Source organism: Macaca mulatta, chromosome 12 (assembly GCF_049350105.2).
Source record: "Macaca mulatta isolate MMU2019108-1 chromosome 12, T2T-MMU8v2.0, whole genome shotgun sequence".
In the NCBI taxonomy this organism is placed as follows: domain Eukaryota; kingdom Metazoa; phylum Chordata; class Mammalia; order Primates; family Cercopithecidae; genus Macaca; species Macaca mulatta.
In genome coordinates this window covers 13,418,469-13,434,173 of record NC_133417.1, presented here as the reverse complement: position 1 = coordinate 13,434,173, position 15,705 = coordinate 13,418,469, and the positions used below count along the sequence as shown (strand labels likewise).

The window sequence follows — 15,705 nt, the reverse complement described above, 5'->3', positions numbered from 1 at the left end:
TAAAGCACCTCATGTTCACCACTGTTAGTAAATCTAGAATGCCCATGAAAGAGGCAAAGCCAAACCCATGTGTGCCCGACATGCCACATAAAGCCAACCTTATTGGTTTTCCTATTTTTCTTCTCTTATATTCTGTCTTCCTTGGCCACACATTGTTACTGTGAGATTCTTCACCAGAAACATGCAATGAAATCCTACTTCTACCTCTCAGTTCTCACAAGAGGTTATCTAATTTGTAAACTGACTTCGTATCATTAACTGGTGGTAATTAGAATGTCAACATTATAATTCATTTAGTCATCATCAGTGGCTTTCTTTTGCTCTGTGATCTTCATTGCTGCATTTTTAAGTTATCTTTTTAAAGATGGATATAATGGCACTAAACAAAAAAAAATTTAAAGAAAAATCCCACAATGCTTCTATACTAGCATATTTATTTAGGTATTTGTTTATTCTATTTTATTATTTTTCCATGTACATACAGAATATGCATTTTTATTACATTTTGAATTCAGATTGTATGCTGTTTCCCTTAGCGTGTCATACAATTTTTAAGTTTACATTTTATTCACAATTAGGAATGACCGCAGTTGTGTAAGATTTCATTTCACATACATACAAAATTTATTGGCCAACCTGTGATATTGAATAGAGGCTATTTATATATTTTTACATTACTCTTTCTTTCTTTCTTTCTCTTTCTTTCTTTCTTTCTTTCTTTCTTTCTTTCTTTCTTTCTCTCTCTCTCTCTCTCTTTATTTCTTCTTTTTCTTTCTCTCTCTTTTACCTTCTCTTTTCTTTCTTCCTTCTCTTTCTTTCTTCTTTCTTTTTCTTTCTCTTTCTTTTACTCTTTCTCTTTTCTTTCTTTCTTTCTCTTTCTCTCTTTCTCTCTGTCTCTCTCTCCTTCCTTCCTTCCTTCCTTCCTTCCTTCCTTCCTTCCTTCCTTCCTTCCTTCCTCCCTCCCTCCCTCCCTCCCTCGACATGGAGTCTTGCTCTGTTGCCCAGGGTGGAGTGCAGTGGCTCACTGCAATCCCGGCTCACTGCAACCTCCACCTCCTTAGTTCAAGCAATCCTCATGCCTCAGCCTCCCACATACCTGGGACTACAGACGCCTACCACCACGCCCAGCTAATTTTTGTATTTTTAGTACAGAGGGGGTTTCGCCATGTTGGCCAGGCTGGTCTCGAACTTCTGGCCTGAAGTGATTTGCCTATCTCCGTCTCCCAAAATTCTAGGATTACAGGTATAAGCCACCAATCCAGCCAGTGTTTTTTTACTTTTAAAAACAAAATTGCAATGAATATCCTTGTGCATTTTTAAGATTCTGTAGTTAAGAAAACTTCCTTATGATAAACTCTATATTTAGAAAAATTTCCCTATAATCACTTCACAAAAGTGACATAGGGTAACAAAGTGTTAAAATTTGGGCAAATGTTGATGTGTATGTAATAATTTCCTCCCCAGAAGACACTGATATTTCTACAGATTGTTTTTCAAACTAATTTAACTTTCAAATAATAATTGTATGTATTTGTGGAGTACAAAGTGAGACTTTGCTGGAAAAGATCATTATCATACTCCATAAGCATATCCAGCTATTACGATACAGACATCTGAAGTTCTAGATTATAATTCATTCATTTTTTGGAGGTTTTAAAGTTGTGAGCTTTCTAGCAAAACAAAGACAATTTATTCTTGTACTAATGAAACAAACCCCTGTGCTATAAGGTATGGTTTGGGGGCTTGGACAGTATGGACAGAATGTGGTTCATCTTCTTAGAACATTTTCAAGGGAGGAAGATGAGCCACCTTCAGCCTCATTTTTTTCAGGTCTAAATTGCAAAGTGAGAAAAGGTCAGACCCATCTGGAGCTTTAAGTTAGGTCAGAGCCACAGAGGTATCCCTGGTTCTCTGTTTCCCCACTCAGTGACTCTTCTGAGCCACTTTCCTAGTCTGGGAGTGACTCAGAAGAGAAATCCACCCCAATCCACAGATTGCCCTAACCTCTCATGTTTGAGCACAATGGGACTGGAGGATGCCTGATAAAGATGTAAATAAATGCTTTTATAAAACAACAGACACTCTCTTTGTAAAGATGCTAGAATCCAGAGAAAACCTTGAATCTTGCCAATTTGTTCACAACAACAACATGTATGGTCCATTATACCCTGTAGTAGGTTTTGAAGGACACTTTCCTGTGTATATGGTGATGCTCAACATAATCCTTTAACACGTCAATGCTCAGCCTATTTAGAACTCTTTAAATGCTTTAACTATTGTGAGGCTTTAGTGACAATAGTGTTTAATCAGTTCTTTTGTTAAAGAATTTGTCCTAAGCCATTTCAGGTCAAAAGAACGTTTTATCTAGTTGTAAGCTAAGTGGAAAGGTCTATACATTGATCTCTGGAGTTTAACATCTCTTCAAAGAAGCGACTTGATTTTTTGAAAATTCAGTCATATTTTGCCAGTATTTCTACTTGGGTTGCTTTAGAAATGTAAGAAATTGGGGAAATCATGTTTGGAACCTCTTTGCTTGTAAGTCACTCCCTGAACTAGCCAAATACTAGGTCTTGCTCTCTTCTAGGCTAAAATTATGCTTAAGTGTATTTGAAAGGGAGTAAACCAAAAATATGATGGCAAATAATTAGAAGTTATGACACTTAAAAATATCATCATATTTTTTATTTCTATACTGTAATGGTAATGTCTATAGTCTTGTTTAATCCTAAATATGAAAATGACCCCACTTCAGATTAACATTTTGTCTTCTGCACTCAATCCTTCCTTCTGACCCACCTAAAATGTAGACCACATGGACACATTCACTAATTATTCTTCTCATTGAGTCCATAGGCTTCCCATACACACAACATTCATTCTAGTTTATTAGAAGGTTTCAATTTTCCCCAGCACATGGCACACAGGTTCACAAATTTGGGCCTTTGCCTTCCCTGGAATTTCCTCCTTTGCTTCCAGGCCAGAGGAACTGTTATTCGTCAGCTCTGGATTCACCAAATCTTGTTGCTCTAGCTTAGTCATCTTGGTGCCTGCTTCACCATCCACATGTGGGAACATCATAAGGACAGGAAGCACGTATTGTTCATCATCTAGCCAGAGAAACTGTATAACTTGTTCTTGTTTGACTCTTCCTATCCACAGGCTAAACCCCACAGCAAAAGGTTTAGAATTACAACAATACAGAATCCTCAGGGTTCTGTAATTCAGTATCAGGATCAGAGATATCAGTGGAAACTGCTCAAGGAGAAAATAAGTGCAATGCCTTTATCCATGTCCTCATGATCTACTGCTATACATAAATAACCCAAGTGAACAGAGGTGGATGTGCTTGCCTCACATAATTGCAAGTCTTGCTAATAGTAGTCAACTAACCTGAATTCTTAAATCAGTCTAAGTGGAGAAATGTGATCTGTGAATTAAACCGAAGTTACCAATGTCTTTGATTTCCTTTTTGTTATAACACATCATTAAATGATGTTATCATCTTCACATATTTGCCTCTAACCCATTTGATCTGGGCTCGCTTTATTTTCTGTTTAATAGCAGAACAAATGTCAGTATAGAGTTATGCAAATGGTTCAAAAATGGTGAGCTGAAATCATTAAAATCCCCCATATAAAATGTTTGATTAAAATTAAATTGGATACATGTTTTATTTATATATATTCTTTTCCCAAAATCTAATTGAATCCTATTCAATCCCATAAATCTGAAATTGCACACTGGTAGTTCCTAGACTCATGCTGAATTTAGTTTTCATTTTTACCCAATGAAAATCTGCTAGACAACCAGAATATGGATTTTCAAATTGATTAATCAGATGTTCTGACAAACAAGAAAAAGATGAAAATAACATTTTATATGTAATCCCAAGAGTATAGCAAAAAGATTTCTAAGAAACCAACTGAAGTTTCTCCATCCTCATTACTGCTATAAACAAATGCTTCCTAGGGTTATACACAGCAGATGATTCTTTCCTAAACTAGAAATAATATCAGACCAAAGAAAGAATGCTATTCATAGGAAGTGGGGATAGAGTCAGCAAGTTATAAATATAGAATTTCCTTGATAAATATTTGTCTAGTAAATTCAGCACCAAACTTTGAAATTCAGCACCTACAATTCTGATCTTCCTCCATCTCTAATCATTTAACAAAAATCAGAGCTACAGCATTTTGCTTTTTGTCTAAAGTCTTCTTTAAATAAAGAAATGTTCCATCTTTTTCCCCCGATAAATTTTTATGGCTTTATTGTGCCTATTCCTTTTGGTTGTATTGACAAAAAAATGGTCTTTACTGTGAGGCATTGCAATTTAGTTTCTGAAACTTGCTATTATTTTTTCAGAAAATGCATCATCATTGTCCAGTAGAAACAAGTTGCCAGACACATGTGAAACATGCAGAAGATGTGCACTGGTCACATTCTAAATGTCTTGTTTCCCGAAGGGAATGTGATTTTTGTTTGTTTGTTTGTTTGTTGTTACTTTTTTAGAGACAGGGTCTCCCTCTTTCTTGAGGCTGAAAGGCAGTGGCATGATCATAGCTAACTTCAGCCTAGAGCTCTTGCGCTCAAGTGATCCTCCCACCTCAGCCTCCAGAGTAGCTGGGACTACAAGTGTGTGCCACGTCACCTGGCTAATTTTATTATTATTATTATTATTTTGTATAGACAAGGTCTTGCTATATTGCCCAGGCTGGTCCCAAACTCCTGGCTTCAAGTGATGCCCCCACCTCTGCTTCTCAAGGTGGTGTGATTACAGGCATGAGTCACCTTGCCCTGCCCATAATTATCTTCAATAGAGAAAATGACTATGATTTTGCAACACTTACAAAGCTTTGCTATGAGAGAGGCAACAAAATATTACCAAGGAAGACTTGCTGGGTCTTAAGGTGTCATATTTAGTGCCACCTAATTATCAGTAACAGTAACTATTTAATGAGTGCTGCAGGCACTAGCCATTGTACTTCATTTACCTCACCTCTGATTTTCACAACACTTTGTGATTTGCTGCCATCCCATTTTACAGATACAAATAATTTATGTATTTTGCCTTCTATATCATATACATCAAGTGAGATGAAAAGCATATGCCCAATACTCTGAAGACCAAATCTCAAATCCATAAGCTATTGCGTCTTTGAGTAAAGTGTTAAAAACACCTAAAGTAAAAACTTATGTTGAATGGAGAAGCAACACATTATCTCATTGTAATTACTAACGCATCTATGAGAATTAGTTTATCTGGAAATGACCTGACTGACTTTTGGAGCCAAACAACTATAAAATATAAAACCAGTAGCCACTCCCCTCCTTGAAACAAACAAATTCTCCAATACCGGTTTCTTTCTTCAACAACAAATACAATATCAAACCCTTCACACTTACGTGGTCTGGCTCTTAGCTAAATCACCTGTCCACTTGGTGGTCACAGTAATTCTGGTTGTCTACCTTCTAGTCATTCTCTTTCCATCCCGAAGTCAACTAAAGGTGCAAGCACTCCATCCTCCTCCCATCTCTCTCAGCCCACCACATAAGTCATTTTTTCTAGGAATCTTTCCTGACTCCAAGATGAGGTGGAGTCCTCTTTGAGGTGTGATCACATTCCTAGTGCACTGGAATCTAATGTATTTTCCTGTCATGTCATGTAATTTTTTTTCCCTGTCATGTAATGTAATTGTAATTAGTTGTCTGACAGGGACAAACCTTACTAAATCATGAGTTTTCATGAGCCTTCATAGTTGTTCTCCTTCTGTTTGTCCACTTTTTGGGCTTTTGTTGTGTTGATACAGGTATTGAGTGAGTTGGAGACCTAGATAAACTGTAGAGATTTTTAGTCAGAGAAGGGGAGGAGTGGGGGGAGAGAGAGAGAGAGCGAGAGAGAGAGAGAAAGAGAGAGACAGATTGATAAATATTAAGAAAATAGGACAAAATGTTTAAAAAATGCTGAAAGTTGCCAGGTGCGGTGACTCTGAGGGATTACTCCAACTTTCATTTCCTTGTATTTAAGCCCTTCTTTTTAGCACCAGACTCCATTATTTTCAGACTCCATATTTTTCCTAAGTCATTAGGAAGACAGAAGCTGTTTGCCTGGCAGGACCTTCGTAATCTCATCTTCTCCCCATTTAACAACATACTTATTTCTATCCTCAATTCCTTCTCGTGCACCATCCGTGTCCACTGTCATAGTTCTGATTTTGACTCCCTCTGTAACTGTAAAACACCTATGCCTCTTTCCCTTGCACCTTCATCTCCCTCTCTGCTGCCTCTTTCCCATTTGAATTAAAGCATACTTCTTTCCCTTCTCAATTTCACATCCCTTCATCTCATGTTACATTTCTTTCGCTTTCAGAGACAAGGTTTTAGAAAAAAATCATTTACATGCAGTGCTGTTATTCTACCTCTCTTATACGCTCTTCCACTTATTGGATACAAGTTCACTGATTACTTCATTCACTCAAGTTTCTAGGAAGGCTTCCAAATTAGAGAGAAGTTGGCCTGAAATTGACTATCTCCTCTCACTAGCCATGTGAACTTGGGCAATTACAAAAATCCCTTTTCTGTCTCAGCGTCTTCTATAAAACTGGAGTGACGACTGGGCGCGGTGGCTCACACCTGTAATCCCAGCACTTTGGGAGGCCGAGGTGGGCGGATCATGAGGTCAGGAGATCGAGACCATGCTGGCTAACATGGTGAAACCCCGTTTCTACTAAAAATACAAAAAAGTAGCCAAGCATAATGGCGGGAGCCTGTAGTCCCAGCTACTCGGGAGGCTGAGGCAGGAGAATGGCGTGAACATGGGAGGCGGAGCTTGCAGTGAGCCGAGATAGTGCCACTGCACTCCAGCCTGGGCTACAGAGCGAGACTCTGTCTCAAAAAAAAAAAAAAAAAAAAAAAAAAGAAAGAAAAGAAAAAATGCTAAAAGTAAAATGACAACGGGAGTTCTTTATACAATTTTTGCAACTTTTCTGTAAGTTTGAAAGTATGTCACAATTCTGAAACATAAGTATGCACAAAAACATGCAGTCATACTGAGCTGTCAGAATTTTTTTGGAAGGTAATAAAGGCTGATCGATAATCAGTAATCCTAAGATATCAGAGAAATGATAAGTACAGCATAACATTTATTCTATACTTTTAAGGGAAGTGAGATGGGTAATAATTTGAAGTCTCAAATGCAACTTGGTGAGCAGAAATGGTTTCAACCCACTTTAATAGACATCACTAAATCTACATATACAGCCTGTGTTTTCTAAGATTTCAGAGACAATGTTGTTAGTCTTATCCCACAGTATCTGGCACATCCAAAGGTCTTGATAAAAATAAAAATAATAATAATAATCCTGAATGGATGAATGAACCATCATGCCCCCTATTGCATAGTCCTTCTATACCTTGTATCCTGTTCTAGTAGGATACACTTGCTAGACTCTGTCAGAGGTCAACAGACCTTTTCTGCAGAGTCAGATAGTAAATAATTTAGGCTTTGTGGGTCATATATTTTTTTTTTTTTTTTTTTTTTTTTTTTTTTTTGTCGGAGAGAGTCATCTTGTCGCCTAGGCTGGAGTGCAGTGGTACCATCTCCATCTAGGCTGACTGCAACCTCCGCCTCCCGCAACCTCCGCCTCCCGTGTTCAAGGGATTCTCTGCAGATCACATAGTTTCTGTGGTAATTTCTGAACTTCACAATTGGTGCAAAAGCAGCCGTAGATTAGATAACACAAACAAATTAGCATGGTAGTGTTAAAAAAAACACACACAATTTATGGTGGACAGTAAACATTGAATTTTATGTAATTTACATGTGTCACAGATGTTATTCTTTTCGTGATTCTTTTTGACTATTAGAAAATGTAGCAATCATTCAAGCTTACGAACTTACCAAAGCAAGCAGCCGGCCAGTTTGGGCCTGTAGGACAGGGTTTACTGACTTCTCAACTATGTCATGTTTTTCTTTTTCCCTTTTATACCAATCCTCTTTCTTAAGTTGCATGAAGCTTGAGCATAGCTACTGTGTACTCCTAGCATCTAATTACACATTGCCAGATTTACAAAAAATCTTGTGCAAATTGCATCAAGATACGCTCCACTTAAATGACATCATATAACTGACTCTTTGAAAACCTCCCTATTTTAATAATTTTTAATTAAAAATGTATTAGGTTTTTTATATATATATATAACTTGCCCTTTAAAATAAATTTTCCTTCATGCAAAAGGAAAAATAAAAGTGTATTTACTAGACAGCAAGTTTCTCTGCTGTTTGAAGGCCTTTTGCTTTCAGTGCTACGTCATGATCTACTAATAATATGTGCAGCCTAAGTCTAATTAAACTAGTATTTGCAGTGCCTCTACCAGGGCTAAAATCGAGAAGTTTTCCATCGAAAGAAGCAGGTGGCATATTTTAAAAATAACATTAAAAATAAGATAATTTGTATTCAATATTTTGGATTATAAACAATTATTATTCTAGGTCTCGTGTGATTTCTTAGTAGAGGTAGCAACAGTTGTAAACAACGATTTTAAAAACATCATCAGCAGATTTATTTTTCTGTTTTTGATTTGTTTTTGTGTTTTGGTGCCTTCTCCTGTGTCCTCTCTCCACTTTCCCACAAATAAACAAGAATTCAGCAGCCTACAAAGTTTCTCACACTGCTGCTTCAAATCTGCTCTGCATTTTTTACTTCCTACTAGTCAGCACACCCCCTGCTGGCTCTAGGCTAACATTCTTTCCACCTTATTAAAAATGCCAATAAAAAGCAAATTATAAATGTTTTTACTGTGCTTTGTGTGCTGATTTAAATTCAAAAGGGATAAAAGGACATAAATACTAGGGATTAGATTATACAATAAAATAATCTTTTGAAATCAGCTCTTTCTTCTTCCAAATAATTTATTTCCTGAAAAATATATCCTTGGAAAATTTTGTAAAACAGTTTTCCTAGTAGTGGCTATCACAGATCTTAGGTTTAGATGTCAGCCTGACTTAAATATCAGATGTGCACCTAGGACAGAACAGATACCTGCTGTTCTTCATTAATTGCCTTTAACAAACTGAGTAATAACACATTGGCTGTGAAGTAAGCTATTCCCTAAGAGACAGAAACAGGGCCTTTGTAACACTAAAAATAATTTTTATAGAAGTCAAATTGTCAATCATATATGGGCTCAAATGATCAGATTAATTCACACACACACACACACACACACACACACACATACTCTACAAACACACAGATTTAGTAGATGTATTTCATTTGTGAACAGCTGTGGCACTGAGCAATGACATGATAAACCAAAAATCTGGTATCAGAAAACACAGGTTCAGATCCTTGCACTTCTAAATAATAGCTTTGTGTTTTGGACAACGTTACTTAAATTTCAGGAGTTTAAAAAATATCTTTATATGCCAAATGTAGCTAATGATACTGCCTTCAGAATTTTGCCATGAATTCTAAAAGAGAAAACAAAGTCAAATGCCTACTGCAGGTTGATATTTAATGAACACTGTTTTATTTTCTTCTAGAGGACTTAACAAGTAGTAGCTTAAAGAGTAAAGATATTTATGGTTCTTGAGTAGAAATAATTTAATGTTGTGATAAAGATTCAGGAAATGTCCATCTTTGTTTTTTCTCATCTTGTAGTCTTGGCCAACTGTTTAGGGTCCTAAATTGGCTATTGTTATTACAAACCTCATCCCCTCACAAGATATTGTCCATGCTGTGGGGAAAACTACAATAGCAATGGCCTTTTTATTCCCACTCTTCTCTCTTTTCCTAAGAAGATCTCTTTTTCCTCTTGAGTCTTTTTGGTCAGAACTGAGTCACACGGCGAGCATCAGATAATCACTCTCAAAGGGATATGCAGTTGCTACGGTAGGCTTACTCCAATTGTGATTTCTTTACCAGCCTGTTTCGGAATCAAGGAAAAAGTTGGAATTGACTGTTGACCAGGACCTCAATGTCTGCCACTTGGATGGACTTGAAAAATATAGGATTAAATTGTTCCTCTCCTATAAGCACTCATTGTGTTTGTTGTGCATGTCAACTTCCCAGCTAGAAACTGTGGAAAGTATAAAAAACTTCAGATAGGACCAGGTCATTGATGACATCTATTTAGCCAAAAAAAAAAAAAAGAAAAAAGAAAAAAATTAGACAAGGCTAGGCACATTAGTGTTGCTCAATAAGTTAATGTTGAGTTAATTAAATTACTGTGATTATTTTGAGTAATAAATCATGCAGGTTTCCACTAGAATGAGTAATATTTATAGATGTTTGCACTTATTTTTACTTGAACTGGCAAATAAAATGCATTAGAAATCCTGTGATTATGGACTCAATAAATTGTCTTCTTCAGGCTAGGACATAGCATTTACAACTTGTGTCCGTATAACAAAAGTATTTTTAAATATATGATTCCTTTGAATATGCACAAATACCAAAGCTAGGGATTATCATAATTCACAATTCACAGGTATGGAAATGGAATCTCAAAGAAACCAAGTTATATACTCCAGGCCTCGTAATAGTAAGCTTCAAAGGCAAGGCTAATACTTAGAATTTCCTATTTTAAGCTCAGAATTATTTTCATTTAATTATCTCAAACAAGTTTCTCCTGAAATGCTATATATATCAAAATGACTTCTTCGTGATTATAGGCAGCAGTTCTTTTAGAGAGAGGCAGAAATAAATGAAAAAGAAACATGATTTTTGACATATGTTTCTGGATGTGGCATGGCTAGATTTGTACCAATGCAATTACATAGATACTTTAGAGGGTAAATTCCCTCTGAGAAATAAATCTAAATGTTGGAGAAACATGTGACTAGGAAAATAAACTATCAGGATATTAATCCTAAACTGCATTTTCAGTGATTTTTTTTTATATAGTTGACATCTTGGTTTTAAGGTAAATAAGGATAAATGTCCTTAAAGGAGCCTCTGCATTCTGGTGCAAAGAGTGGATTGGGGGATCGCTATAACCCCTGAAAGAACTGACAAAGACTTTTTATAGCTAACATTATCAGACATCAACTGTTCCTTGAAAACCTACTATGTGTACTGAAAACTCAAAGTTAAATATTATTCAGGAAACTACTCTTGAGAAATTACTGAGTTAGGGAAAGAGAGAATTGTTAGTGGAGTCTAGACTTGAACGTTTGCCAGTGGAACAAAAAGCCCAGGCAAAGAGGAAAGAGTAGTATATGCAACAGCACAGCATCTTACCAGCTGAGAAGCATGCACACCTGGCAAAGGCCTCTAACAGAGAAGGCCCTCGTACTGGCAGGAGGCAGATGACAGAAGATCACTATTTTTGATGTCAAGGATAAGTATTGTGACAAGATAGGGCTTAAGTGAGAACTAGAAGAGACGGGGAGAGAAGTAGTGGGGAGAAGCTGAAGTAGATTTTTCTCCATATGTGGCTAAAGTTAATGGGTCTTAATCTGAACACTCTTCTGCAAAAGTAGAATTCTGTCTTCATGATTCTAAGACTTGACTTTCCTGTTATGCAAATATACCTGACTTGACCTCATCTGAATAGCAACCTTTAAGGCCCAGGGTGACTCAAATCCCCCTACTTCCAAGGAGACAAAGAACCGATTCATTATGCCAAGGGCAACTTAGCTTTCCCAGAGGACGCAATCTTTGTCAACTTAAAAACTCACATAGCATTTGTAATCTCAGAGATTTGACACATAGTCACATGCTAATTTGTATTGTGAACTTTTTAATGTGTTTACATCTTAGTTTTCTAAATAATACCTAACTCTGTGGAAGCAGATAGTTTTTTTTCTATTTCCCACACTCTGTATCATATTACTGGCAACATACTATTAAGGAGGAACCAAAAATAAAGAAAAAAATATGAAACAAGAAAGAATGAAAAGAAAAATAATTAGCTTTCTGCCACATCAATATTCTGAAAAACTCTATTTTGAAGATTTGGGTGGCAACAGATGTTAGCCTTTAGTCCTTACCACAAACCATAACATGAGAAGTCAAAATAATCCAAAAGAACTGATATTAAAAATAGAGTAGCCTACTGTGATTATATGTGGATTTTTCTTCAATACATTCAAGGTGTCCCTATGTCATAGTGACTTTTACCAGTAAGCTTTCTAAAGAGAAAAGAAATAGAATGGGGGAGGGAGGAGACCTTCATTTTTTGTGCCCCTGTGGGTTGGAGCCATTAATTCCGTGTGACATTTATCATGTCAATATCAGTCTCCTCTTAGTATCCCATCAATAAAATGGAGATGACCAAACATGCCTTCTGTATGCCTCACGAGAGAATTATAAAATCAGTGAGATGAACCACTTGTTGAATATTCCAATGCAAAGATTCCATTTGATGAATGATTCTTTCCTTCTGTCTCCTAAGGAAAAATAAGTGGAAGCGCTCAAGGGAAAATCAAAGAAAAGAAACAATGAAATGCCATCCTATCCGTTTCATTTCTTTTTTTTAGGATTTCAAATAGAAGTTTGTCTTGAGGAGATGGTCAGATTTATCATCTTGAAAATACAGACATTTTGGGGTTTCAAAATTATCCATTTTTCCCCCATGTTCTGTTCATGTTCAACCTGCTCCATCCATGCAGAACTTTTAAGCCTCTTCAAAGCAGAGTGCTCTGCAAAGATGAGTTAGTTTTCTATATGGAGAAACATGGGGGAGAAAAGGGAGTTTACTCAGCTTCTGCTTCACCATTTGGACAGTGGATTTATCAGACTAAAAGCTTTACAAAAGAATTTCAATAGGTAAATATCAATCTGGCTGAAAACAGTTTTTATGGTGATTAATATTCTATTGCTAATAAATACTTGCTGGCAGAATGCCCCCAGAAGACGGCATTGTTTACACTATTGTCTCAGAGGAACAGCTGTTTACCCCTCACTACATTCAGAGCTGCAGTATTCTTACTAAAATGTTAACAAATATTAGACACATGTCTGACATTTAAGGCTCAACTTGCTCTGAGAACAGGTGTGTTTGAGGGAGAGAAACAAAAAGCTACAACTGTAAATAGGAGTTTAAATTAGGTGAAATTTATACACTGTACACTGGGTCTGCACATAGACATATGAATACAGAGTTCCAATATTTACTAATAACTTGAATACCATTCACAGTTTGAGGGCTTCATGGCAAAAAATTTCCTAATTGCCTGTTCATATCTATCCTAAGCACATTTTACTGGCACAGATAATTAATTTTAAGCCATCCTGCCAGAAGACAAAGCCAACATATTCTATAATTTTTGAAATGTTATATTAAACTAAACATTTTGGGGGGTGTGAGGTGTAGAAGGTGGAATTATATAGTGGAACATTAAACTCAGTGACAAAAGACGTGTTGTCTGATTATCATATTCCTATTCATAAAGAGAGGGGTCTTGAAGAGTTGTTAGGGATGTGGAACTAGGGGGAGGACACTTATGAATTGGTACCATCATTTTAAGAATAACAGAAAATACCTGGTAAAGCTGAAGACAAGCATTTCCTATGGTCCAGAAATTCTACTCTTCAGTATATGAGCAAGAATAGCTAAAAGACAGGTACAAGATTGTACTTTTTAAAGGGAAATATCAACAACCCTGGAAACAATCTATAGATCCATACATCAAAGAATTAATGAATATATTTTGGCATATTTATGAAATGAAATACAATACAGTAGTTATAATAAAATAACTAGGACTTTATGTAGCTGGATACATACATTTCAAAATTATAGTACTAAGTAAATTGCAAGGTGCAAAATGAAAGAACATGGCACCACTTATGTATTGGTTAAAGACAAAGCACTCTACATATTGTTCAGGGAGATAAATATGTATGGTAAAAGTTTAAAAACATTATGTATAGGAATGATATACACCAGATAAGTAAAGTGTTTACTTCTAGGTATGATGGCAGATGAATGGGATCAGAGAAAATGCAAAAGGAGCTTCAGTTATATCTGTACTATTCTACTTTTAAAAATGCCTAAGTGTTTACATACAATTAGAACATACCAAGCTGTAATGGCTCAGTATATTTCTCTAGACTTCTTAGTATGATTAATAGCCAGATAAATGTTTTTCACCATGGGATCCTCAAAGGCTAGGGGTTGGGTGGCAGCTCCTCAGTACCCTTGGTAGAAGGAAAAAAGAAACCCATGCAGATAGATTTTGAACCTCAGCCCTCTCCTCTCTTCAGACCCCTTCCCAGCTGCCAAGAGGACAGCTCCTTAGGTCATCTCAGCCTCGATATGTTGACATTCACCATCTTCTGGGTGTGGTCCTCCACTGCACCCTACCATGCACTCTAACTAAAACTCCAGCTGGGAAAGTCTTTCAGTTTGCCCAGGAATCTAGCGACTTACATAATCATCTTTAGTTAGAAGCTTAGAGAGAAGAGGATCATTTATGTGTAAGTGATAGGACCCTCAAAATTCTTTCTTCTCTAATAAAATGATGAGGTCACTAATCCAGTTGTCATTCAACTATCTCTTAATATTTCAGTGATGTGAGTCTAGCTGTAACCAAAAAACACAAGGTTAACCTCAGGATTCATGCAGAAGCTGCTTGAAACCTAGTCCCATCTATAGTTGTGCAGCCAGGATTGTCAGGAGTCTACAATGACAAATAAGATTGTATAATTGCTTCTGTTGAAGGTAAGAGGAGGATGAGGAGAGAGGGAGACATCAGATTCCTCTGAAGTGGGTAGAGTTCATCAACCCTAACTTCATTGTAAGCTTCAAATAGGAGAAATCATTATGGTCCCTCATTTTGTTAAGATTTGACAGCTCTCTGACAGCTTCCAATAAAAACAAACTAAGTTGATTTATGATAAAGCAGGAGAGTTTCCAGATGTATACTAGAAGCCAAAAACAGAAACAAAATTTGTAAGAGGGGGTGTCTAGAAAGAAACCCAAATCACTCTTTCCCTTTTTCAAAATTCAAATCCCTACAGCAGAGTCCTCATACTTTGAATTCTATGAGCCAACCCGGGCTTCCACCCTGACTCTCATCACTACCACACCCATGTGTGTCTCCTCTCTCCGTCTCCCTGAGATGTCAGTGAACCACTGACTTGGAATCCAGAGCCCCGAGCACCTTGCAATACCTGCCCGAAGCAACGCGCCAACAGCGGGCGGGAGACGCAGACGCCAAGACCGGCGAGAGGATGAGCGGTGGGAGTAGCTGTGGGGTCTGCAAGCAGGGGAGCGCGCACAACGTTAAACCGCGAAACCAGAAATCCCGATCCTATCGAGACCCATCAGCTTTTCCCATTAGGGAACGAACGCAGGGGAAATTAAATGCGTAATTCAAGCTCTGTTTTCCCCTCCCCTCCAAAGGTGGGGTGGAGGAACGCATCTCGTTAGCTCATTACAAAGCTTTCCGTGGGAAATTCCCTCTTCCTAATGCGCTTGTCTTCCAGCTCCTATTAGCATCCTTCAGCAGCGGTCTTTGAAAATCTCCTTTAAATTTCAATACCTCTACTCGTTCCCCAAATGGGGGGAAGGGAAGAGGAAGCCGGTGGAGGGTAGAGAGAGAGAGAATCTCCTTTCCGTTTCACTCCCAGGTAGCCAAAGCGCACCGCACCGGCTAGGCTGCCTGGAGGAAAAGCGCCGGAGCGGGGCAAAGACCCGCCCAGGCTGCTCTTATAGGCGAGCGCGGGGCGGGCCTGGCTGTGGGCGGCGCCGCGCGGC

General features: G+C 37.5%; 1 long non-coding RNA gene across 1 annotated transcript; it reads right to left on the bottom strand.

Annotated features, from left to right (window-relative positions):
* Window positions 1-978: 978 nt before the first annotated feature.
* Window positions 979-15,632, bottom strand: LOC144333299 (uncharacterized). Its single transcript, XR_013401844.1, has 3 exons — window positions 15,124-15,632; window positions 5,722-5,836; window positions 979-3,427 (listed from the first exon to the last, which is right to left on the bottom strand). It is a non-coding gene; the product is annotated as an uncharacterized LOC144333299 (long non-coding RNA).
* Between the last annotated feature and the right edge of the window lie 73 nt (window positions 15,633-15,705).